The sequence below is a fragment of the Micromys minutus genome, assembly GCF_963924665.1.
Source record: "Micromys minutus genome assembly, chromosome: 19".
Classification (NCBI taxonomy): Eukaryota; Metazoa; Chordata; class Mammalia; order Rodentia; family Muridae; genus Micromys; species Micromys minutus.
The window spans coordinates 53,174,331-53,201,188 of record NC_137954.1 but is presented as its reverse complement, the minus strand read 5'-3'; the positions used below and the strand labels follow the sequence as shown (position 1 = coordinate 53,201,188).

General features: G+C 44.4%; 1 protein-coding gene and 1 pseudogene across 2 annotated transcripts in view; one reads left to right on the top strand and one right to left on the bottom strand.

The window, feature by feature from the left end:
- RAB31 (RAB31, member RAS oncogene family) overlaps positions 1–26,858 on the top strand; it is a 122,256-nt gene that overhangs the window by 8,167 nt on the left and 87,231 nt on the right. The window lies entirely within an intron of this gene.
- On the bottom strand, positions 2,356–3,906 carry LOC308433002 (T-complex protein 1 subunit zeta-like; annotated as a pseudogene). The gene has a single exon. The product of its transcript is annotated as a T-complex protein 1 subunit zeta-like (transcript).

The window sequence follows — 26,858 nt, the reverse complement described above, 5'->3', positions numbered from 1 at the left end:
TTAAAGCATCCAAGATCAAGCCACAGTGATTTAAATGTGGTGACTCATTAGTCAGTTTTTGTGTAAAAGGGCTCCCTTCCTTTTGTCCCCATGACACCAACAAATGTTTTTATTAACATGTTTATTTATTTAGAGGCATTGTCTGGAACTCACTCTGTAGACCAAGTTGGCCTTGAACTCACAGAGATCTCCCAGTCTCTGTCTCCCTAGTGCTGGAGTTAAAATGTGAGCTACCATGATGTTAGCACTTTTGCAGAATCCAGCCTGTGTATACAAAGTCTCAACATCTGGTTCTGCCTGATTGCTTTTTCATTGCTCCCTGTTTGGGTGAAATTTAACACAAAGGAATTCTGCCTGGTCTTAGTATTCTGTGATCATGTATGATATAATATGAAAATACCTTCCTAGTTACTTCTATGTTATTCATAAAAAAATATGTCTTAGCTTCATGTGCTAAGTAGTGGTGTGTCTGAAGAAAACAGACACAAAAGTTTGGTCATGTGGATCTGTGTTAGCCAGGATTTTCTAGAGCAGTGGTTCTCAACCTTCCTAATGCTGTGGCCTTTTGATATGGTTCCTCATGTTGTGGTGACTCCTAACCATAAAACTATTTTTGATGCTATTTCATAACTATAATTTTGCTACTGTCATGAATTGTCAATATCCACGTTTTCTGATGGTCTTAGGTTACCCCTGTGAAAGGGTCATCAGACTCTCAAAGGAGTCGTGACCCACAGGTTAAGAACTGCTAGGGGAGGGCTGGAGAAATGGCTCAGTGGTTAAGAGCACCGACTGCTCTTCCAGAGGTCCTGAGTTCAAATCCCAGCAACCACATGGTGGCTCACAACCATCTGTAATGAGATCTGATGCCTCTTTTGGTGTGTCTGAACACAGCTACTTATCAGTCCATGTTGGGAACCTAAAGAAACTGTTTGTAACTTCAGTGAAGGCATCATCAGTGGAAACAACTGAGTGAAGGTTGAGGGACCAAAGGAAAAAAAAACCTTCACTGGGCTGCTACCAAAATGCCTCTCCATGAAGGGCAGGGGCATCCTACATTATTTGAGGCAATGAAAATGTTTCCTCACAGGCACACCTAATTAAGGCTTTCGTCCAAGGTGACTCTAGGTTGTGTCGGTTGACAGTGCTAGCCTTCATGGAAGCACACATTTTACTGGGAAAGAGAGAAAGACAACGTACGGGCTTAGCATCATTTGCTTAAAACACTTGGGGACAAAGTAATCCATACTCTGGTGTTTTTCAGATTTCAGAATATTTACGTAGCCCCTCCTCTCCCTCTGTCTGTCCTCATCTTCTTTCTTGTGCATGTGTTACGTGTGTCCAAGTATGGGAGTGCCTGTGTCACTGACGGAGCGTGGAAGCCAGGAGATAACTTTTCAGGAGTTGGTTCTTTGATTACAACATTGGCAGAATTGAATAACAATCAACCTCACTGCTGACCACTTGTGGTGGTTTGAAGGAAAATGCCCACTCCTTCTATAGGCCCATAGGGCATGGCACTATAAGGAGGTGTGGCCTTATTGGAGTGAGTGTGGCTCAGAACTGGGCTGTGGGTTATCAAATGCATGTGCTCTCTGCCTTGGGCTAAAAGGCTTCTGTGTCCTACATCACAGATCCCAGGACAGCATCCCCCTCCCTGTTCACCACAGTAGTCAAAGCTAGTCTAGAAGCAAAGTAGGAAAATTAGACTCACATCCCTGAATGGAAACACAGCAAGTGGTCTGTGGTCACCTTGAAGCTGAGGAGGAGGGTGGCCCCATAGGAAGACCAACAGTCTCAACTGACCTGGATACCGAGGTCCCTGACACATGTGCAGCAGAGGACTGCCTGGTCTGGCCTCAGTGACCCTCGAGATACTTGAGGCCCCAGGGAGAGGGGAGGTCTGGTGGGGTGGGGTGGGGGTGGGGACATCCTCTTGGAGGAGGAGAAGGAGGTATAAGATGGGGAATGGTTGAGAGGCAGACAGGGAAGGGTATAAAGACAATAATAATAACAACAACAATAATAGTGAGTGAGTATAATCTTGGATGGTCTAGAATCCATTGATTTCCTGCCTCAGTGTTGCGAGTGCTTGCTCGTAGGCATGCACAACCATACCTCATGACCATGTTTAATCTCCCTGAATAGATACTTTGTGAACCAAACCACAGGGGATTGTGGAGGCAATTTCTTTTTTTTTTTTTTTAATTTTTACAGTATTATAATTTACATGGGTGCCAAATGTCCTGTTCCTTTTCTCCAATTAGTAAGAGAAAATTCTTTTCCAAATCACTTGAAGCTTGGACAAAAATAACCATTCCCCCCAACATTCTGCAGCACCACAGGCAGACTTCTTCAACCCTTCAGAGAGGACGTCCCAGCTCTAATGTTGGTGGCGATCACAGTACAGGAGTGAAGCAGCTACTTCTTCACACAGCAGTTATCCCACACACCCATTTCTGCGGCCACCATCGGCTCACCTGTGTTCAGATCCGCACCTACAAGCTGACCGGATTCTGAATGCTCAGCTTGAACTTTAACTAATGTTTCCTGAAGGTCAAAACCAGAGTTCTGCGCAAGAACCTTGGGAATGATGAGCAAGGCGTCTGCAAATGCCTGGACTCCAAGCTGAGCCCTGCCCTTGACGCTAGGCTTGTATGTAATCAGAGCTTCTGCCAGTGCCACTTCCATAGCACCTGCCCCCCGGGACAACACAGCCATCATCAATAGCATTTTTGAAGCCCTCAAGCCATCTCTTATTGCATTCTTGATTTGAGTCAGTGTGTGCGTATTTGGTCCTTTAACCAGTAAAGTGACTGAACGGGGATTGTTACACTTCTCAATAAAGGTGAACTTCTCCTCACCCAGTGTATACTCATAGACAAGCCCTGCATGTCCCAAACAGTCGGGATTCAGGTCATCAAAGGAATTCAGAGCTATCCCACCACAAGCGTCAGCCTTTCTTCTTGGCTCTGCACAGAGCTACGATACCTTCTTTCGAAAGGGCATCTAAAGAAAAGGAGTCAATCCCCTTTTGATTAACAATGACAAATACTTTATCTGAATCACCACAGACTTTCTTCTTCAGTTCTATGATTTTTTTTAACTCTATCTTCAATGAATTTTCTTTCAGCCTTTACTAGTTTCTCTCTCTCTTCTGCACTCTGTAAAAAAACCCAGAATTCACTTCTGTTTTCTCATACTCGAAGGACACGTTGCATGTGCGGATGTGGGCATTCTCTACTCTTTCTTCATATCAGGAGGCCGTGCCCCATGATCCAGAACAAGCCCCCTGATTAAGCTTGTATCAGTTTCAGATTTATGCTTCATCTCCATGATCTCAACCATGAAGAGGTCAATGGGTTCATCTTTTTTCCTAATAGCCAAAATGGAGTCCACCATAGCCTCTGTCAAGACATCTGCAAGTTCAGCATGAACTTCAGTCCGCAGAGAGGTTCTGACCACATCGATGAGTGTTTCTCCGTCCATCTCTTTGCTTACTTTGACTTGTTCCAAAAACTGGAGTGCCTTTTCCTTTGCAGTTTCAAAACCTTCAGTTATTCTGTGATGAAGATCGTCAGAAATGTAGAGGTCCGCTTGTTTGAGCAGCTCCCTGATGCTGAGGACATTGGATGTAGTTCCATCGCCAGTTATGTCATCCTGGGCCGTAGCCACTTTCGCTATCAAAGAGGTCGTTGGGTGTTGAATTTGCATTTCATGAAGCAGCACATTGCCATCTTTAGTAAGCTTGATGTCTCCAGCACCAGATACAAGCATCTTCATGGTGCCTTTAGGCCCCAAGCTGGTCCTCAGAACATCCTGCAGGCCCCGTGCCGCGCTGATGTTCACCGCCAGCGCTGCCTGCGCTTGGGCCACCTCGGCCTTAGGATTTAGGGTTTTCACCATGGCTGGCCTAGCTCAGGGAGAGGCCGAGAACAACGTGTTCTATGCAGGTCTTCTTGAAAAGTCGTGTGGAGGCAATTTCTGTTATCTTGTCCTTCTTACTGAGAGGAAACTGAAGTTCAAAGCTATGCCATTCACAGAAGGACTTTCCATTAATTAATGATCCTTAAGCCAGATACTGGTGGTACACTCCTTTAATCCTAGCTCTTGGGAGGCAGAGGCAGGTGAATCTCTGAGTTTGAGGCTAGCCTGGTCTACAGAGTGAGTTCCAGGACAGCCAAGGCTACGGAGACCTTCCTTCAAAAACAAACAAATAAAAAATATAATGAGATTTTTTTTTAAAAAAAAATGTGTTTTTGTGTCTTGAGACTGAGTTGTGGCTTAGTGGTAGAGTTCTTGCTAAAAATATTCAAAGCATTTGGTCCCCAGCACTGGAGAGAGAAAAAGGAGGGTGTGGGATGGGTATGTCTTAGTCACTGTTCTGTTGCTATGTAGAGACATCAGGACCGAGGCAACTTTTAAAGGAAAGCATTTAATTGGGAGCTCGCTTACACTTTCAGAGGGTGAGTTCATGACCACCATGGCAGGGAGCATGGCCACAGGGTGAGAGGAAGGAGGCTGGGCCTGGTGTGAGTTTTTGAAATCTCAAGCCCCACCCCCAGTGACATACTTACTCCAATGAAGCCACACCCCCTGTCCTAATCCTTCCCCAACAGTTCCACCAACTAGGGACCAAGCTTTCAAATATATGCCTCTGGGAGCCATTCTTATTTAGACCATTTTAGAGGATGAACTTGAATTAAAGATTGGACAACTGGACCAGGTTTAAAGTATGTTTGTGGGAAGAAGACTGGTAAAAAAATCTCCTCAGTGTCAGGGTCCTGGGTGAGCTGTTTTGCTTTTGTCTATTAAAGACTTGTTTTATTATTTGCTTGTTTGTTTGTACAGTTCTGTATGTGTACATGGTATCTCTGTCCAGATACCTGAGGAGGCAGGTCAGATACCTAAGAAAGGGTGTCAGAGCTCTAGGAGCTGGAGTTAGAGGTACTTGTGGGCAGACTGATGTGGATGCTGAGAACCAAACTCAGATCCTCTGAAAGGACAGGAAGCACTCAGCCACCAAGCAGTCTCTCTGGGCCCTAGTCAGTTCTGTCCTTTGAGAGGTCAAGACAATAGTTCCTCAATTCTGAGCCCGCGTTAGTCATGAAGAGACCAAGGCCATTACTGGGAACAGTCTGGTCTTGAGAACAGTTACTCATAATAGGTCTGGCCACAGCAGCAAGGTTAGCCACAGTTTCCCGGCCACTGGGATGCTCATGTGAGTGTACTTTCAACCTTCACAGTACCTCTATGGTAGGCCTTATCTCTGGCTGGCAGGTGTGAAAGACGGAAGCTATGCTGAGGTATGGGTTGTGTGTGACAGTGATTTTTTTTCAAACTGGGATGTTGGAAGTTTCACAGCTCCTTCACCAAGAAGTAAGTAACTCTTCTCCCTTTGGCTCCTCGTAGACCACACAGAAGCCCTATTAATATGGTTCAGGAAATGTCATCTTACAAAACTTGATCAAGCAGGAGGATCAGATTACTGGGACGGAACCTGTTAGATTTAAACGTTCCGTGGCCTGCTGTTGAAGAACTTAGTGTGGTCAGTGCATTAGCTTCGGGGACCAGAAGATTGGCACCTAGTGCCTGGCAAACAGACTTCTGAGGAACTTAGCTTCCTTCTTTGTAAAATGCTCACACTTTCCATAGATAACATGCCTGTATCCGTTCCTTTCTGTTCTCTAAGACAGAATGCCTGACAGAAGCAGTGTGTGAGGGAGGCAGGGCTTAGTTTAAGAAAGTTTGGTCCATCATGGTGGGGCACGGTGACTGTAGTGTCTGGGTCTGTGCTAGCAGGAGTTTCCAGTGGCTGATCACATCTCAGAAGAAGCAGAAAGCAGAGACAACTGAACCAGTAGCTAGCCAGTCCTCTATGGTCCTTTTCTCCCAGCCTAACCTTACTGTAAAAGGTAAGGATTCTACAGCCTCTCCATGCAGTGCCAAAAGCTGGGGACCATGTGTTAGTGTATGAACTTCTAGGGTGTGCATTCCACATTCTAACAGGGGGCGCATGCTCAGCATGCCGCTTTCAAAATCTCCGCCGCCCCCCCCCCCCCCCCGCCCCGAAATGATTTACAGCCTAGTGACCTTAAGGTTTAAAGGAGTTTAAATTGATCCTTTCTACAAGAGGGCTCCTAGTGGAGTTTTCTTTAACATACTTTGTTCTAGGGCCTTACAAGGAAGAGCTTTCAGTTGAGTACACAGATACTGCCGAGTGTCATGGTTTCCTTCAGTTAACCAAACTGAATATGATACTCTTCATGTTTTTAGGTTGAAGTCTAACATTGAAGTGCACAGATTAAGTTGAACTCACAACGGTCTTGCACACATGTAACTGACCTATTTAAGCACTTGGATCGCCCCATTCTCCCAACCATTGCCTTTCACAAAAAAAAAAAAAAAAAAAAAAAAAAAAAATACAGCCCCACCCTAGACAGTTTATCTTTGCTTGTTCTAAAGTTGAACTAAAGGCGTATTGTAGTGTCTTAATTATTCTTAAGGATACGTCCTAGTGATGCTTCTTGGCAGTTTGAGGGACAAGGGATTCCTGTAAACGGCTTTCAAGAGTGTTCAAAATAGTTCTGTCAAGTATTGGAAGTATTTCTTGAGACAGACTGTTGTCGCTTACAGTGACTTAAAATTCAACATCTACCTTGGCCTCCTAAGTGCTGGGGTTACTGGTGTTCAGTGCTGCACAGGGTTCTTGTTCCTTTTCTAAATGAAAAAAAAATCAGAAAGTCATTTGTAAAGTTGATCTTGGCTCCACATAGCTATTGAGGTAGAACCGGCAGATGAGAGTGGTGTAGACATTTTGATATATGTGTACACTGAGTTAATCACTATCTTCTCATTCTGTATTTTTGGTTTTGCTTTCTATGCACAAAAAGACTGGTGGGAATCATTCTGAACAGTCAGACACTTTGACCAAATCTATCCCTCAGTGTCCTGCATGACATTAATGAAGGGTTCCTGTTACAACAAGGAGTCTTGAGTACTTGAAGAGACTAGCAATGGTGTTAAAAGGTACAAGCTGGGAAGACTCAACTTTCCATGCTGGTCCTTAGTTATTTCTTTACTTTCCTACCCATTGCCCAGTGGGATATGTACATGATTTTCTGGCCTTCTCCCCATCAAGTCTACTAGATATGTTTATGTTTGGCTGTAGGCATAGCTCTCTGCTAAATGTTATGCTTTAAAAGTTGCTTATGGTAATGTTCTAGCACAACAGTTATGTAAAGAGTTTTTCTGTGTAGCCTTGGCTGTCCCGAAGCACTCTTACCAGATCATGCTGGCCTTGAACTCACAGAGATTTGCCTGCCTCTTCTTCCTGAGTGCTGAGATTTAAAGGCATGCACCATAACACTACCTGGCTTATTCCTGGATTGTAATGGACATGTATTTGTATCATGATTTCCAAAAGTAGGACATTAGATCTAAACGTTATCTTTTAGAAGACATTTCAGAAGTAACTATTGACTATTATGCCAACTGATGTTCTCCATCAATGTTGAAGGACATGATTTTCTGTTCTTTTACCAATATGGCATATTACCAGACTTTAAAATTGTTTATAGTGAAAGATTAAAAACATAATATGTATTTTTTTCTTGAGCTCATTGGACTGTATTTTCTGTTACTCTCTGTAATATTTCACAATATATTGTTTGGTTTTTCTTTCTGGCTTCTAGTAGACAATTCCTTGGAATTTTTAGAGTGATAAGTATTTTGTGTAAGAGGTAACTAACTGGTGGGCTGGCAAGATGGCTCAGTGGCTAAGAGCACTGACTGCTCTTTCAGAGTTCCTGAGTTCAATTCTCAGAAACCACATGGTAGCTCACAACCATCTGTAATGGGATCCGATGCCCTCTTCTGGTGTGTCTGAAGACAGCTACAGTGTACTTATAATAAATAAATAAAATTATTTAAAAAAAAAAAGAGGCCACAGTGGGTGAGGCTGAGTTTGAGCCTCTTTATTTTTCTACCCAGCTACTGAGTATCATTTACTGGTATGGTATTGTTTTTCATACTAATTTGTAATCTTTTTTTTTTTCTGTATTTAGATTCAAAATGCTATGTCATTTATAATGTGTATAGATTATTACAATTAGTTTATTGTTATTTTAAGTTTCTGAAAATAGGCCATTATTTTGAAGATTTTGAGTCAGATACACCAGTTTTTTTGTCTTTATTATTATTATTACTTGTTTTTTGTCTATTTGATTGCTTTTGTTTTTCTGAAACAGGGTTTCTCTGTGAGACAGGGTTTGTCTGCCCTAAAATTTGCTTTGTAGCCCAGACTGGCCTTGAACACAGACTGCCTGTGCCGTAAGGGTATGTGCCACCACAGCTGGCTCAGATATACTGCTTCTCCTCTCTTAGTCTTTCATGTGTTCGTTACAAAGTCTTCCTGTACTCTACTCTAAAAATGTTTCCAGGAAATGGTTAAGAGCACTGGCTGCTCTTCCAGAGAACCCAAGTTCAAATCCCAGCACAGATTTGGCAGCTCACAGCTGTCTGTAACTCCAGTTTCAGGGAATCTGATGCCATCTCTGGCCTCTATTGGTACTTCAATCTGCCCAACCTGATGAACATCTTGGATGAGTAGGTAGTTCCTTCCGTTCACAGAGGTGCCGTACTGTTTCTTGCTGCTGTTGTCCTGCCTTCTGAGAGGGGATTGGAGTGCATGTCAGATAAAGTGCATTGGATTGCCATGTCAGATAAAGATTCAAATTCAAAACCCCAAGTTTCTACTAAATGGATGGGAGGTATATGTGTGTGTGTGTGTGTGTGTGTGCGCATGCCCATGTGCAGGTGTGTGTGCTATGGGAAAGCCAGTGGTCTGTGTCAGGTGTCTTTACCTCTCTACACCTTATTTTCTGAGTCCGGATCCTTCACTGAACATGGAGTGCACAGGTGTGGCTAGACTGCTAGGCTGGTGAACTCTGGGGATCCTCCTGTCTCTGCCTCCCAGATGCTGAGATTACTTCTGTGCTTACCACTGTACCTGGTGCTTTTTATGTGACTAATATGGATCCAAATTCAGGTCCTCCTGTTTGTACAGCATTTTACTGACTGAGCCACTTCCTCCACAGACGGCTTTCAAATCATCAAAATCTGAGAAGTCAGGTCTGTCTGCCTTTAGTACGTGAAGTAGAGAACACAGGAGACCCACAGCCCCGCCCACAGCCCCCGCCCACAGCCCCGCAGATCACAGAAGCCTTTGCCTCCTTTGGCTTCCGTGTCCAGGAGGACCAGCCTGTCTGAGTTCTTCTGAGCTCTCTGAGCTCACTGGGCTCAGGTTCTGGCCTGTCCAGGTTTACTGTGTTTAAGGATATAAGGAGCTGTGCTCAGACCAGTAGTGGGAAGGAGAAACCAACCAGAAGCTTTGGCCAGTTGAGGGCTGAAGTGTCACTAAACCCTTTGTCTGCCCTCTGTGCAGATTGCTTATTCCGAGGTAGAGACCCAGTATCTGTATTCCAGTGGGACAGGACTGCCCTTGTAAACAGATGACATAGTCTACCCTTAGAGTGACGGTCGTGACCAGTTAGAAGTCATTCCCCCACTGAGCATGCTCAGTAATGATATCTGATCCCCTATTAGTCCTGCTAGCAAGACCAGGCGCTGGCATTTGGTCCACAGGCTTCACTTCCAAGCCTATGATGGGCGCAGCACTGGAGGGACTCACGTGGCAGCATAATGCCCTGGGGGTTGCTTCTTTTGAAATGTGCTGGTCACTGCGTTTTGGTCAGTGGTGGGAAAGCATTCAGAATGGCAAGCTGCATTGTTTCCACCACCCACAGCACTTTCAGTGTTGCACCTCAGTGTAATGTGAGTTTCAGAAATTGTAAGTCAGGAGGATTGAGTCTAATGTAGGTGAATAGCACATTCGATCTCAGAGGCTGCATCCTTTGTATTTCTAGAATACGAAGCAGAAGAGGTGAGAAGGCAACACTGATCCCAGCACATAATTTTCAGAGTGTCTGACAGTGGTGCTGGGTTGCCATATCCTTTCCCCACCTGTCCGCATTAAAAGGGACTCCAGAAGTCCCGGCTCTCTTGAATCATTGCTCAGCTTAGAATCCAGTTCTCACTCTCTGCATGGATCCTCAATCCAAATCTCAAGTCCTGCTCCCTTGTCCCATGTCCCAAAGGTGGGTGTGGACAGCACTTCTGGAAGCTCAGGGGCTGCTGCCTGCCCTGGTCTGGTTTCTGATGATTGATTCCACCATTAGACTCCATCTCCCGCCCTTCTGCAGCCTGCCCCTCTGTCAGTTTGTCTGCAGGCGCAAGCCCATCCTTCTCTTGCTGTAGTTGTCAGTGTTCCTCTAGAGAAAGGCTATTGAGGTTTGAAGCATCGGCTATTTGAGATAAAAAGTGAGAAAAGATGCATGGCATACTTTGGGGGTGTGGGGGTGGTAAAGTGAAGTCATTATTAAAAACTATATAAATACATACATAAAAACAAATTTCTGCGTGCACGCAGGGGGTAGTGGTAGAGTATTTGCCCGAATATTGTTCAAGGCCTGGTGTTTGAGCCTCACCACCACCACCATAAACAACAACAACCGCAACAATATTCTGTTTCGGATACTCCTGTTGACAAAGTTAACTTGGCTGGCATGGTAATTTTGCTGGCATGGGTCTAATTCTAACTGAAAAGAGAAGTATCTAGAGTCATGGAGAAGAAGGGATGTATTGTTGGGTAGGAGCAGATGGGTGTGCTGCCAGGTTCATGGCCACTCTGAGCAACACACTGGGGTCCTCAGACAGTCATAAGAAGTACACTCTTCATGTGCTGGTATTGTGTGGATGTCCCTGCATCATCTTACTACCGGCCAGTGGACAGGGATATGAAGAGGGCTCATTGCTCTTTCCACAGAGCAAACTGACTTTAGCTGGAAAGGAAGCACTGGATGGTGTCTATAGCCCGAACAATTGTGAAGAGAAGGCTTCCTGGCTGGGTCCCAGATTCACACAGAGAGCTTCTTACAGAGTGTGCCTGAAGATTCTTCGATCCCATTCATCCCAGCTTCTCTACAGTGACCAAGCTGCTGAGGTCTCACATCTCATTTCGCAGATGGTCAGTTCTGTGTGACAAACGTGAACATATTTTCCTTTTATTTCAGTTTAATATTCACGTTAGAGGGAAGCAAATCTTTTCCTTCTGCCCAGAAGGGCAGATGATCAGAGGCCCTGGGATGTGCCCTGGGAATAAACCCCACGATCTGAGATGAAAGAGGGTGCATTTGTGTGGGGTAGGCAGCAACCACAAGGGGTGGGTCGGACAATTTTATCTTGGCAGACTTCTCTTGACAACCTGATAATGTGGTGTGATTTTGGACATGACCATGGTTCATTAGGCAGTCCAGTGTTCCAGTTCCTAGAATGTCTTGTGAGAATTTCTCTCTTTTGTGTCTAAGTTGCTGGAGACTGAGCCCAGATCCTTTCATTGTTGGGCAAATTCTCCACATTGAGCCATACTCCAGCCCTGGCATCACCCATCCTTGATAGTTTACTGAGTCTTAGTTCTGTCTCCTGTGAGGAAACTCCCTGACAAAAGCAACTTGATGGAGAAAGGGGTTTGCTTGGCCGGCAATTTCAGCTGACAGTCCTTCACTGCAGGAAAGTCAATGTTGGAGAAAGTTGAAGCACCTTGGTCATATGACCTCCACAGACAAGAGTAATAGATTAATGTATGTCTGCTCCGGCTTAGCTTCATGTTCTCCCAGTTTTATCTCAATCAGAGAGCTGGTCCCACTCAAGTGGTGGGTCTTCCCAAAACCTCAAGTATCCAGTCAAGATAACCTCTCACAGACTTGCCTGGGAGGCTCACATCCCAGGGATTCCAGATGTCAAATTCACAGTGCTCTCAAATTCACTCTGTGTACATTCTTCCTTTGCTGAAGGCTCTTGCAGAGGGTCCACCAACACTGTGAGTGAAGGAGTGGAAAGTCATCCATGTCTAGCTCTGCCATGTCACCGTGTGGCCTTGGCTCCTCTGCTAGCCTCTGGTTGGCCAGCCTACTTACAATAATGACATCAAACAGGCCCAGGCCTTGGAGGTGGAGGCTACACTTCTTGTCTCTAGAAGTGTTGCTGTGCCTGTGATATACTCTGCACACCATCATTCTCTCTAAGCCTGTTTCTTTAAAAGAGCAAAGTTTCTTTGTGCTTTACCATCTTGCTATAAGGGTAGCATGTTTTTTGCCAATGTAAAAATGTCTTCTTTTGACTGTAGCATTTAGTTCCCAGACCTAGAACTGCATTTCCAGAACTGCCTACTGATGCCCATGCCTTCCTCCCTATTTAAACCACTCAGAGCTGGCCCAGGTATCCCTCTGAGTGACACTCTTGCCACCTGGTGCTGCCTCTTTGGTGACCAAGAAGACTGTTACCTTGTCCCTTCAATTCCCTTATTGGTTGGTAGAATGAACACTTTCCAATGAGTGAATTTGTTATTATTCAGTTGTAAATCCTAGGATGACCCAGCAGGCCACAATATTGGCATTGTCTTGCTCGGGTTTCTATTGCTGTGATAAAAACCATGGCCAAAAGGGACTTGGGACTGAAAGGACTTATTCAGCTTACATGTCCCAGAATGTAGTCCTTTGAAGATAGCTAAGGAGGGAAGCCAAGGCAGGAACTTAAGGCAGGAGCTGATGTAGAGTGGTACTTACTGGCTTCTTGCCCAGCCTGCTTTCTACAACCCAGGACTACCTGCCCAGGGTAGCACTGTTCATATTGGGCTGGACCCTCCTACATCAGTCATTCATCAAGAACATCCCACAGACTTGTCAGTATAATAGAAGTCGTTGTTCTCGCTGAAATTCCCTTTTTCCAGGTAGCCCTTGTTTGTGTTGACAAAATTCTACCAACACCAACGTCTTGGGGGCTTGGGGTAAACATTTCTTGGTTGTGTTAATAGAGCCAAGCATTGTAACTCAGCAAATGCCTGTTCATAATGAGACGGACTAAAAGCAAATGGAGTCGTAGATGACCTTAGATTACTGTCATCTCCAGTATAGCTCTTCTGCAGAAGTGCTGCTCCAAGGGGAAATCACATGTATTTGTTATTCTGGTTGTCGTCTAGCACCAGGTGTTACAGACACTCACTCATGGGTTGGCAATAGGTTGTCACAAAGGCAGGAAACTGCAGGCAAAAACAAACGGACCTATGCTGATTACGAAGTTTCAAGCAGTTATGGCTGGTGATATTCAGAGGGGCAGAAACACTCTGCAACGGAAGGAACAAGGCAGTGGTCTTTAAAGGGCTCAGATCATTCTAACAGATACCCCACTACCCCTCCTGCTTCTATTAATAAACAGCTCTTGTTATTGAATGGTTATGAAAAGAGCTTTGTCTAGTGAACAGGACAAGATTACCAAGCGCAGGGGCCTGGCAGGCACCCATCCTGCTGGCATTTAAATGATGCCCACCCCTGTGACAACCTATAGGTCTTTTGTGCAGAAAGGGGATGCAGCTGCCTAAGGAGGAACAAGGGCAACCAAGTGGGAAGATGGTAGCCAGAATGACGTCCCTGGTCAAGTTGTGTTAGGAGAAGATGATATGCTATTGGGAAATATATATTGTGTCTTTATCTTTGTGACCTGACACAAATGGACTTTAGGGCTCTTGGTACTCTTGTAATCTCCAGGATGTTCTTTGCCATGACTGGTCATCTTTCCCAGCAAAGACAAAGGCATGGTGGAATTTTTTCAGTCGCATTGACAACCTTTTTGATCATCCTGAAGGTTGATTTCATCACCAGTGGCTAATGGTTTAATCAAGAATGCCTGTACGCTAGGCACTGATGTCCTCACCGAGGTTCAAAGGAACAGAATTGGAGCACTTAAAGACAGATGAATTTGTGGCGATTCCTGAGGGATCGGGCACTCAGAGAGAGTATGGCAGCTCTGAGCCCTCACGCCCCTTCCTCACCTTGTGTCTTTTTTTAATCTTTATTTTTGTAATGTCTATTACAATAGACTGGAAAACATTTTTTAAGGTTTGCTGGCAAGTGAATCAAATTTGAGGAGAGGGTCATGGGAAATCCACAGATTGTAGCCATTTAGAAATCTGTCAGAAGTAGAAGGGCACTCCTCTAGGCTGAGCCCTCAGCCTGAATCTGTGAGTCTGTGATGGCTCTCTCAATACATGGCATCAAAACAGAGTTCAATTACTGGAAACCAATTAGTCACTACTTGATGTTTTAAGGAATTTATTGGAAACCAACCTGTTGCAGGATATTTGATCAATGTGAACCCCAAGATTAAGTTATTTATTGGAAAAAAAAAAAAGCTTATTTCTGGTTGTGGTGTGGTTCTGCCCTTAGTACACACATCTTTAATCCTAAACAATGAAGGTAAAGTTAGTTTGTAGAAGGAAGAACCCACATTTGAAAGTGGTGTCTAGCTGAGTGGTAGACAAAGTGATGAATCAGAGAAAGATTTGATGGAATAAGATCTGCCCAACCCTCATGAGAAGAGAGAGAAAAAGGAAGCTACTCAAGAAGCAGTAGAAAGAGGAGAGGAGGCACTTTTACTGGGAGAGTTTGACAGAGATAGGCTGTAGAGAGAACAAGTTAGACACAGGTAAAGTAAGAACGAGCCAGAGAGTGAGAAGGAGCCAGATTAGACTTGATTGCTTTAAAGATTAAAGATTACTTTGAAGCCAAGCAGAGCAGTTCAGTCAGAGGCCAAGAAAGAAGCCAGACTGAATCAGTCAGCCTGGTGAGGAGTTTGAGCCAGGATGGCTGAGTTGAAGCAGCCAACAGAGTTCAGAAAGAACTAGAAAGGGTGATCTTATTCAACAGTAAGTCTCAGAGGTTAAAAACATTCTAGACCCAGATACGATTATATGGAGGGCAGAGCTTCTGGGACTAGGTCTAGGTTAGTAGACAGAGACAGTAAGCATTAGTGATGACAGTTACTTCAGAAGAATAAAAGTTACTATAACACCAGCCTATAGAGCATTTGATGTCTGAGGGGAAAATCATACAGAAGAGCCACAAAAATGGTCTGTGTTATGACATTGTTATATTGTAGGAAAGTTTAAAAAAAAGTTTATAATCTCCTGAGGTAGCATTTTCCAAATAGGGATGTTGGGAAGAATATTAGTTCTTTAAAAGTAGATGATAGAGCCTGGTATAATAACTGACAATGCCACATAAGTGAGTCTTACAGATTTCACTGCTGTAAGAATTTGTGAGAGTCAGGCTTTGTAACTTAGAGCACTTGAGAGGCTAATGCAGGAGGATTGCTGTGAGTTTGAGGCTAGCTTGGGCTACAGAGCAAGACTGTCCTAAAGCCAGAACAGCCCCCACAGAAACCAAAAACAACCCAAAATTTGCAAGAACTGGAACACTGTCTGGGGTCAACTTGTCTTTCATTAAGGAACAGTGTTCCGAACAAACACAGAAGTCAAACAATATCAGAGAAAAGCACAGGTTCCAAGTTTCATAGATTCCTCACCTCCACCCCCATTTCTTTTTCTTCTTTAATATGAGGCCTTGCAGTGTTATCCAGGGTGGCCTCAAAACTCCTAGATTCAAGGACGCTTGTGGCTCAGCCTCTCACATAGCAGGCACTGTAGGTTCACCCATCTGGGCACAGCCTATTGATGAAACTATAGGAAGACAGGTCTCAGATGCAGGGCTCCTAACAGGATGAGAACTATCTCTCTCCTCTATCATCCAGGTGGCCCCAGAGCCATGGCTGCGTGTCAGCGTCTTACCCATGTGCTGTCTCGTATTTGCTCTTACTCACACAGGCACCTGGCCCTGAAAAGGAGCTGGGAGATGTAGTTCTCTGTTGGGTGACCTAGCACTTAAAAAAACAAACAAACAAACAAACAAAAAAACTACACGAGTCCTTCCTTAACAGATGAAGCCAAGTGGGATTGCAAACCCCAGAAGCTATTGAACACGATTTATGCCCCATGAAGGGTCTTGTTAGGCCAGCTCTGGGACACAGTTTTAGGATTGTCCCTGCAGACACTGGACTCTAAGAGAAGCAACATAGTCCTGTGTGTAGCCTTCCCACTCTGGTTACATTGCCTACACTCACTGGTCTGCGGCCTCAGGTGACTCTGGTAAAGGACCTCAGAGCTGGCTGTGTCAGTCAGGCAGCTCAGGGCATTGAGAACATGGAAGATAATGCTCCTTATGTGGTAACTTCTCAGTACACCCTAGCCTGTTCCTCACCCTCCAGTGAGAGGGAGAGGGAGAGGGAGAGGGAGAGGGGGAGGGGGAGGGGGAGAGAAAGAGAGGGGGGGAAGGGGAGAGAAAGAGAGGGAGAGAGAGAGAGAGGGAGAGGGAGAGGAAGAGGGAGAAATCATCTGTATCTCTAACACTTCTAGAAAAGCAAAGTTAATTTTCTCAGAAACTCCACTTGATTAGCATATTGGTCCCAGTAAAGACAGCTTCTGGAAATGCAAAGTCAAAAGTTGCATTTATTGGCTAGCGTGTCCTTAGCAGTGACTCACTGTCACTATTACTGCTCTCATCCTAATGAGGCCACATTGGAGAGGTGGACAACTAAGTGGGTTTCCTTGGGAAGACATGTTGACAGCTGTTCCACAGGAGTCTTCAGTGGTAGCAGTGGCCTCCAGTGGGCACAGTGGTACATATGGTCTTCTGACCAGTAGCATGTGGCCCATGAGTTCATAATCCCAGTCTCTGCTGTGTAAGATGTTGATCCTGGTCAAGCCACTTGCAGGTGCTATGCTATCCCGAGTCGTTCTCGGTACGTGTAAGAGGATGGACTCTGGGCACTTCTGGAATGAGCTGCAGAATTGGTCACCCAAGATAAAACCATGTGCGTAGAAGGCCTGGAGTCAGACATGATAAGGCTTTTCTCCCAGTGTGTCTGCCTGTCCTTGTGAGAAGGGCCCTGGTGGTGGAGGGTGCACATTACACATGAAGTCACACTTTGTCCTGGGCCATCAGCATGCCCTCCCTGGATGGTATGCACAGATGCATCTGCACACACAGACACTGTGTATTGATGGCTCTCTGAGCCTTGAAAGGCTGTTGTCAATCCGGTGGCCCCGGCTTCTCCAGTCTCTTCCTGATCCACATGGCCAGCTTCCTGTGGACAGTCATTGCCCACAGGTATCCCATATAACAGGGTACTTGGAGACCTTAGGACAGGCACGGAACTTAGCAAAGTCCCAAAGGACTGCCAGCACCATGGGTGGGGGAACTCAGGTTCAGCCCGATTCTTAGCCTGCACTGCCTATTAGAAAACCGAGTTAACGTTACTGCAGTCCAGGCCGGACCTCACTGAAAATGGTGAGTTTGATTCAGGATTATTTTTTTCAATGGGCTTGGATAGGACTGGCTAAGCGTCTGCAGGGAGCAGCAGGGCTGGGCTTCGAAGGCTCTGAGACCCTGGTGCAGACTCTGGTGGTGTTCAGCACTGTAGATGCCAGCTGTCCATTCAGCCAGAGCAGTCTTGGCGCAGACACCCTACCGGGAAGGAGAATAGTAATAGTTTTTTCTGCCTTTGTGTGTGTGTGTGTGTGTGTATGTGTGTGTGTGTAATGTGAGTACACTGTCACTGTCTTCAGACACACCAGAAGAGGCATCAGATCCCATTACAGATGGTTGTGAGCCACCATGTGGTTGCTGGGAATTGAACTCGGGACACCTGGAAGAGCAGTCAGTGAGTGCTCTTAACTGCTGAGCCATTTTTCCAGCCCATATATTTTTATTTAAAAGTAATTCTCATTTAAGAAGCAATTTGATACTGGTGTGCTAACTCATGCCTTTAACCCCAGCACTCAGGCAGAGATGGGGGATAGCTATGAATTTGAAACCAGCCAGGTCTCCATAGCTCCAGGATAGCCAGAACTACATAGGGAGACCCCACTGCAAAAAAGAAAAAAAGAAAAGAAATAAATAAAATAAAGAAGTCAGGCTTGCAACTACAGCTGCTGGGGAGGCTGAAGACAGGAGAATCCCAAGTTCAAGTTATACCTAGCCTGTGGTGAAATCAAAGCCAGCCTGGGCTTTGATGAGATCAAGACCAAACCTGGGCTAAGGTGAAGTCAAAGCCAGCATGGACTAAGGGCTAAGGTAAAATCAGGGCCAGCCTGGGCCAAGGTGAGCTTAAGGCCAGGCTGGGCTATGATAAAATCAAAGCCAGCCTGGGTCTACTTTGTGAGATCTTATTCCAAAACAAAAGTTAAAAAGAGCCAGGATACAGCTCAGTTAGTCCAGCAGCTGAGACCTGTGAGACCTAGTGTTCAACTCACAGTGGTATAAACAAAAACAAAGCAACAACCATAGCTGGGGGCAGGTTCCCTTGGGGATAAGGTATTCAGAATTCAGCCACTAGGCCTTCTTTTCCCACAAGTGATTTTGCTTGGAATCCTGTATTTTCTGAGAATTTTGTGATTTTTCTTTCTACCCTTGCATCTGGTAACTTTTCCTGTTTGGAGTTTGCCAGCTGATGAAGGAACTAGGACTCGATACCTACAACAAGCTTTAATTCACTCAAGAACTAAAAGCAACCTTTGCAGAAAATAAAACAGCACTGATATTGAGTCATATAACTCGAGGTTTAAGGCCTAAGGAACACACAGCTGAGTGTTTCCCCTCTGGTACCACAGAATACCCTCCAAGCCTTGTGAGGGTTATCCCTGGAATTTCAGGCTAGTTCCCAGGGAAGGCTCTGGTGTAACCCTTTATCACAGCTCCCTGCTGGCATAGATGTGGAGACATAGTGAGCCTCCAGATAAGCTTCCTGCTGCTCCAGTGTAGAACCAGTTCTGTTACTCATCCCTGACACACCATGAGTCACAAGAGCCCAGGCATTGGCCTGTCCCAGCCTGTCCCAGCCTGTGCCAGCCTGCTTGTAGGCCAGATCTGCATCTTCTTTGCTGCCCTCTTCCGCTCCCTCTGCCGTGGTGAGGGTCCACTGTTCTGTAGTCTCTGCTTCCCAACTTGGTTAGTGAGACAATTGTCTCTGCAAATTTCTTTTCTTGTCCACACCTTTAGTTTTCCCTCTTTAGTTTTTCATGTCATATTGGTAGGAAATTTAATCCTTTTTGTCCCTGCCCATAAGCGTCTATACAAACTTGCTAGTCCTGGATGGGAAATTTAGAACAAGCAAACAAAAAAAAAAAAAAAAAAATCAAATAAAAAAGATCATTTACTGTCTCCAGTGGTGAAGTGTGCTTTTCAAAATGTCTGATGCTATACTTGTCTCAGATCAGCTTATGTCCTATGTAAACTCCTAGCAATGCAGATGTCTTAGTCAGGGTTCCTATCCCTGCACAAACTTCATGACCAAGAAGCAAGTTGGGGAGGAAGAGATTTATTCAGCTTACACTTCCACATTGCTGTTCATCACCAAAGGAAGTCAGGACTGGAACTCAAGCAGGTCAGGAAGCAGGAGCTGATGCAGAGGCCATGGAGGGATGTCACTTACTGGCTTGTTTCTCCTGGCTTGCTCAGCCTGCTTTCTTATAGAACCAGGTCTACCAGCCCAGGGATGGCACCACCCACAATGGGCTGGGCCCTCCCCCTTGATCACTAGTTGAGAAAATTCCTTACAGCTGGATCTCATGGAGGCATTTCCTCAACTGAGGCTCCTTTCTGTGTGATAACTCCAGCTTGTGTCAAGTTGACACAAAACAAGCCAGTACAGCAGAGTAATTATTATTTATATTTAATAAAAAGTCTGTTGGCAACAGGTAAAACAAACTTCTCTAGAAAAAGCCACTTAGTGGTTTCAGATTTATTTTATATGTTTGTTTGTTTGTTTGTTTGTTTATTAAGACAGAGGTTTTCTGTGTAGCCTTGACTGTCCTGAGACACAAATTATAGACCAAGCTGCCCTGGAACTCAGAGATGGCCTGCCTCTGCCTCCTGAGTGCTGTGCCACACCCTGTTCTATATCCAGTTATTTACTCTAAAGATTATGCCTTGACAGCCTATTTTAATTGATTGTGACATCCCAATTTATCACTAACAATGAGATCAATAAAATCTTGACCCATTTTTTTTTTATCTGTGATATAGTTATGGCATGAAATGAGTTGATTTACCTTTGATAATCATTCTTTTTTTGTATTTTTTTTTTTTTAGATTAGACAAAATGCTGTTTTTAGCCAGGATAGGTAGCACATGCTTTTAATCTAGCACCCAGGAGGTAAAGGCAGGTGGTTTTCTGAATTTGAGGTCATCTTAGTCTACAGAGGGAGTTCCAGGACAGCAGGGTTACCCAGAGAAAGCCTGTCTTGGGAAAAAAAAAACCCAAACAAATAGAGGAAGTCATATAGGAGTTTAGTAGCCATTCCTGTAAAGATGTGAAAGGGGCAAACAAGTACATAAAAAGATGCCCATTACCATCAGCGGAATGCTAATGAAAACCAGCATGCTACTCCACCTCCACCCATGAAGACAGCTGTGACTTGGGTGAAAAAAAAAAGCTAATAAATAAATGTTCTGAGGAGATTGCTGAACTGAAATGCTCATGTAAAATATCAATGTTCAGCCTCTGTGGAAAGCAATGCCTTTGTGATTCCTCAAGTTAATCAGAATTATGGGATTTTGGAATCCTATTCCTGAGCATACCCAAAAAAAGGCACTAACAAGAGAAATACTTGTACATGAGTGTTCATAGTAGCCCTGTTCAAAAAAGACAAACAGCAGATACAGTCTGGGAGTCCTTTAACAGTGAGGGGATAAGCCAATAATGGCCATACACATGCAATGACGTGTTCAGCATGCAAAAGAAAGAAGAAGAGGTGGGCAGCTCTGTGAGGGATGCTTGTTTAGTGTGTCCAGGTACTTCATCACCAAGGAAAGAGGTATTGGTCATGTAGTCAGTACAGGTGCCCAGAGGCATGTCGATAGATGCCCAGGGGCATATGTACATGTGATATGTGTACACCTGCACACAAACATTGTATATACAATAACAGTAATAAGAACAAAAGTTAAATTCTAACTGATACAAATCAGAAGTTAAATGTATATCAGTGAATAACATAATAACGTGATACATTTGTACATTATATAATGTTTAAATTGAGTTAAACATAATCATCTCCACAGATATTTGTCAATCCTTTGTGGTAAATGCTTTCAAAATACTTTCCTCTGGTTTTTGAAATGTACAGTACTTGCTATCTAGAGCTGCACACTCACACCTTGGAGCTTTCAGCTTCTATGACTCAGTGATGGTCATGTTAAATTGCAGTAATTTGAAGACTGTGGAACAGAAACATGTCAGTGTCAAGAGGTAAATATCCATAACTAGAACTGAGAGAAGGCCACCATATTTGTATGGCTTCCTCCATCTAGATGTGTCTGTTAACATTTCAAAACAACCCCCCCCCCCAAAGAATGCCCTGAGTGGGATCACAGGGTTCTAACAGAAAAGAACTTGTCAGAGGAGAAAAAGGGCAGACAACATTAGCAAGTGGTCTTTATGTGCTTGTTGTCACAAGCAGTGTCATTGCCAAGGGCAAACCTGTCGTATCTCATTGCATAGGGCAGATTTTCCTTTCACAGAGCTGGAGCTCTTGCCATACTCACTAGTGAGCAACTGGAGATTAACTTTATTTTTCTAGATGGCTGAGGCTACCCCATCACAGCTAGAATGGTTGAACCTTTGCTTCCTGCCAGCACATTCTGTTTAACCTTCACACAGTCATCGGGAAAAGGATTACTCTTGCTGTTTCTACAGAACTGAGCACCAAAGTGCAGAGAAGAGGTTAAAATCTTGGGTGTCTGCTCCCTGAGTCCTGGCTCCAATCACACAAGATTCCGCACTTTTGAATAGTATGTGTGTGCACACATGCATGTGTGTGTGCACAGGGGTGGGAGTGAGCTGACTTTATTAAATTTAGTTTTCGATTTCTATGCAAATTGTATCAAACTCTTTCCTGAAAGTATGTCCCCAGGACAAGCTGCATCTCCACTTTATAGCAGCTTTCTATGCCAGATAACAAAATCATCCCCAAGAGTACTACAGATCTGGATCTATCAAGCTGAAATAGGTGGCTACAGTTTCTGTATCTGTTACTATAGCATTATTATCTGACCACTCTTTACTGTGGGAGGCTAGCCATGCTTGTTTTTGTGGGATGCTGTGGGGACTGAGGCAAGGTCGCCCATCTCATCTTCTGACTAGTATCTCTCTCTCCCTCTCCCCCCTTTCCATTTTTTCTCCTTCCCTATCTATCTCTGTCTCTGTCTGTATCTATCTTTGTCTCTGTCACTCTGTCTTTCTCTCTGTGTGTGTGTATGTGTGTGTCTGTGTGTGTCTACCTCTGTGCCTTCGTATCTCTTTGTACTAGGGAACTGCAGATGTGATCCAGGCTGAGCTTCTGTCTTCTCTTCACACTGTCTTATTATCTCTTTGAAAATTGAGTTTTCTAGTATAGAATTACCGTAGAGCTAGCTAACAAGCAAGCCTCATCTAAGCAGGTCAGAGGGGTGGGGAGAAATCTGATTGTGATTGGTGAGGTGTGAGTGTTGAGGGAGAGATCTGCTGGCTAAAGGTACTCTGGTTTTGTGAAGGCCAGAGAGAAAGAGCAGCCAGATGCACACAGATGTGCCAGCTGTTGGTGAGGAGGGACAAACACTCCCTGTTTGGGATCTAACATGGAGAAGAGATGCAGTTTAAAACCTCAAGCTCTGTTCTTTCTTCCTGTGCTCAGCAAAACATCATGGTGCACCCTGGGTGACCCTGGCATTCATGGACTTATTGGAAGGCATGTTCATCGAGAAGAACCCTGCTTGGTGTCTGCTGGGACTTTGGGAACTCCTCCATGTTTTAGAGACTATCATTTGCATCTGTAGAGGGAGGACACTGGTCATGGATTCCTCAGCATGTGTTTGTGGATGACAGACACTTAGAAAAGAGATTTCTGTGCTAATTTGGGTGACAAGCCTGATTCATGGAGAAGGAGGCCAACTTTCCCAGTGTGCTGTTCAGGTAGAGCAGTAGAGTAGGGAAGCAGCAAGAGCTAAGCTCAGGGAAGATCTGTACAAACCACTAAGTGAAGAAACAGACTTCCTTTGGTACATCTGACCATATCATTATCAGCAAACTTCTGGCTAGGTTGCTTCAATCTAACAGCAATCTTCTTGACTGTTTGGGAAAGGACAGAGGAAGGGTAGGATTAGGGGGTGGAATAAAGAGACAGTCTCTGCATTAAAACTAGAGTGTAGCTGTCACCCCTGGATTAGGTCACTACCTCTCTTAGCCTATCCATTTATCTCATATTCTTTCATAATACCAGGCCATATTTTTATTAAACTGGAATATAGACAGGGACATTTTCTGACAAATGAATGGTACACATAACTGTGTATAACTTAAATTCTGCATATTAGATTCATGTATGTAAAGTAGTACCTCTAAACCATGACCTGGACTCCCTAGGGCAAGACAAATACCCTAACATGAAATGTGGCTACGTGGTCACTTCTTATGCTTTCAGAGTAGAAGCAGGTAACTGAAGCTGGCCGGGCTCTGACACCAGACTGTAGAGAAGTAGCTTTCCATGTGAGCCTGTTCACATGGGATATTAGATACCCTAAGGTTTATTTCTAACCTTCATCCCAGGGATGTCATGACCAAGGACTAAAGAGTCATATGCTTGCTTGAGGTGGAGACAGGAGAGGTGAAAGGGTACTGTCTCAAGCTCTCTCTGTCTGTAGCAGTGCTTTCAATGGAATGGAGTTTAATTTTGGCTCCTTATAATGCAATCACTTTTTCCTTGTGGGCAAAGCATCACACAGGACCTTGGAGCACTGAGACTCTGGTGTATTCATGAAAGGAGAGTCTTCCACAGGATCATGCATTTGAATGTTTCGTCTCTAGCTGGTAGTACAATGTGGGGGAAATTGTGAAACTTTAGAAGATGAGATGGGGGGCTTGAGGTTTTATAGCCCAGCCTGACTTTGGTCCTGTCTTTGGTTCCCTAGTCTGTAGAATGATGAGCAAGCAACGTTTATTTTGCTCCTGCACTTACGGTTGCAGTTGCTCCTGTCACAGTGCCTCCTCTGCTAAGACAGGTTGTACCTTTAAATCCTGCCTTTATTCGGTGTCTTTGTGTCAGGAATTTGGCAGACAAAACAACAATAAAAGAAAAAAGCAGTACTTGGGGTCTTGGCAAGCCAGGGTAGCTGCTGTGAGCCCAGCCCCAGGTAGAACCAGGTCATTGGATTAGCTTTGGATAGGACAGGTGTTTCAAAAGGGCACTGAGATGTATTTCTATATTTTAAGGAGTTTATCAAAAGAAATACTAATGCCACAGACAGACAAACAGGCAGGCAGGCAGGCAGGCAGATGAATGGATAACAGCGTGATTCCAAGGAAAGTTCAGATCACAGCACCAGGGAAAGACAAGATCACAGGGAGGTGGGGGGTGTCGAAGAAAAGTAGAGGCTGTTGGCAGGGGAGGAGAGAGAGAGTCTCTTTTAATACATTTTGTGGAAGGGAGTTCATAGTCAATGTCTATGGCCAGTCTCTCTGATAGTCAGAAGTCAGGGAAAAAGGTGGGGAGCAAGACATGGCACCCGAGGTGAGATGTCCGGGCACCAGCAAGCCTGCCATCTCTGAAGCTAGGACCTTGTCATTGTCTGAGCAGAGGCTGGATCCTCTACATCACATTCTTGCTTATTCCTTCTCTCACCTCTTGTGGAAGCCAGCTACTAGTCAGCTTTTTCCTCAAGCCCTTCAGGATCCAGTGTGAAAACATCTCTTAAAAGTGTTAACAGAATGAAGCGCTGAGCTGAGCTGAGGCAGGAGCATCATTTCCCAGTCACACACTAGCATTCCCACTTGTGGCCCTTCTGCTGGGTTGAAGAACATTCATGTTTCCTCTCAAGGCCGACCAAGGATGTGAGGAGGGAGGAGACGCCTGTTGGCTTGGTGTTGGATGCCGTGTTGGGTCACAATGTAGGGGACCCACACACTTGGGAACCATGGGGAGTAGCTTTGAAGCTGCCTACCACACTGTGCTCACTCTTATTACCTCTGCAGCTCAGGAAGAGTGAAAGCTATTTTGAAATACAGTAATAACAACTCAACTACCACCAAATTATGTAAGAGCAGAAGCCTATGGTTTAGAACTTGGTGTCTTGGTAACATAGGTATTCTGTATGATCAGGGGTCTCCTCAGGGAGATGGGAACATGTGGTGTTTTTGCTATTTGCTGGGTGACTTCTTGCTCAATCAAGAGCTTGGGAAGCAAAGTTCACAAAGGAATGGATGGTTCCTGTGACAGATGGCCCCAAAAGGAAAATCTGTTACATTATTTTAACACAAAATACTTTCAAAGACTCACTAGACTAACTAAAGTTTCTGTTGAGCTGTGCAGAGTTTGCACATTGTGACAACTGCTCTCTGAAAATGACCGGAAGCCTGGTGCTATTCTAAGAAAAACAGGAAGCAAAGGAATTAAACTTCCTCTTTGTCCTCATCCAAAACTTGTCTTAATTCTTCCCTTCATTGTCTGAGGATTCACACAACTGAAGTACGAAAGAGTCACGGGATAGACGTCATCCTGTGCCACATAGTGAGACCCTGTCTCACAGATAAAAGCAAAGCAAGCCCCAACATCTATAAAATATATTTTATGAAAAATATAAAACTGAAAAATATAATTGGTATTGGGAATTCTGTGTGGACCCATCATCCTGTTCAGTGTATCTGTAGGAAGAACTGGAGAGTGAGTGAAAGGGAAATATCCAAATGAAATTTTAAAAAAATGAAGATAAAGAAAAGAACTATGTATAATATATATATATATATATATATATATATATATATATATATATATATATATATATAATTCTTAAAAAACTTAATAGCAATATTTTGTGTTCCTGGAAAGTATTTAAAGGGTGTACCTAAATGCTTGTCTTGTAAGCAAGGGGTCCTGGCTTCAATCTCAAGCACCAACTCTGCACATACACACATGTACACACGTGTGCATATGTATATATACACACAGCATGCACACAAATAGGCACAATGCCTAAAGAGATAACAGCTGATACCTTTTCCTGTACAATGTTTAGCTTGTGTCTGGGACTTTTTAATGGGATCAGGGAATATGACCTCTTCTTATTGCAAATCTAATTGTCTTATCTCTGCTTCTTTGTGATACTGGCAATATGAACCTGGAGTCCAAATTGACCAGGCTTTTGTTTCACCAAGATCCTGGGAAATGTGGCTTGTTCTGAAGTCTTGGAAGTTGTGTTTGAAATTAGAGTCATTTTGCCAGTGGACAGATGTTGCAAGTGAATCCAGTACGGAGTACTGTAGTTTTATGACAGGATGGGAAATAATAATTTGCAGCTTAGTTTCAAGTGACCAGCTCACTAATGCTCCATGGGAAGCCAGCCACCAGCCCTTCAGCTGATTGGCACCCTATCCTGGCCTTGGTGGCTCTGACAAGTCTAAGCCTGGTGTTAAGTGTTTTTACTGCAGGAACCAGCTCTTAATGTTTGCACCCCCACCCCACCCCCACCCGTGGACTGCTGGCTGCATACACAGCAGATGGATAAACAGATCTGTGCCCCAAACCCTCAGAGAGCTGTCTCAGTCACAGCAACACTGCTGAAATGGTGCCTGGATTTGCTTTTCTGGTGAATTGCGTGAAGTCCACGCAGAGTTCCTGAGCAGTTTCCTGACTCAGGGGTTGAGAACAGAGCCATTTGCTTTCCCCTTCACCAAGGACTGCTGGGGGCTGCAGGGAGATGCAGTATGCTGGCTGGGTTCTGTGTCCCGAGGGGATTCAGACTTTCTACAAGAATGTAAGGTTCAAATACTTGACTCAGTGACTCAGTGAATGGTAACGGAGTAATCAATGCAAAATTTCT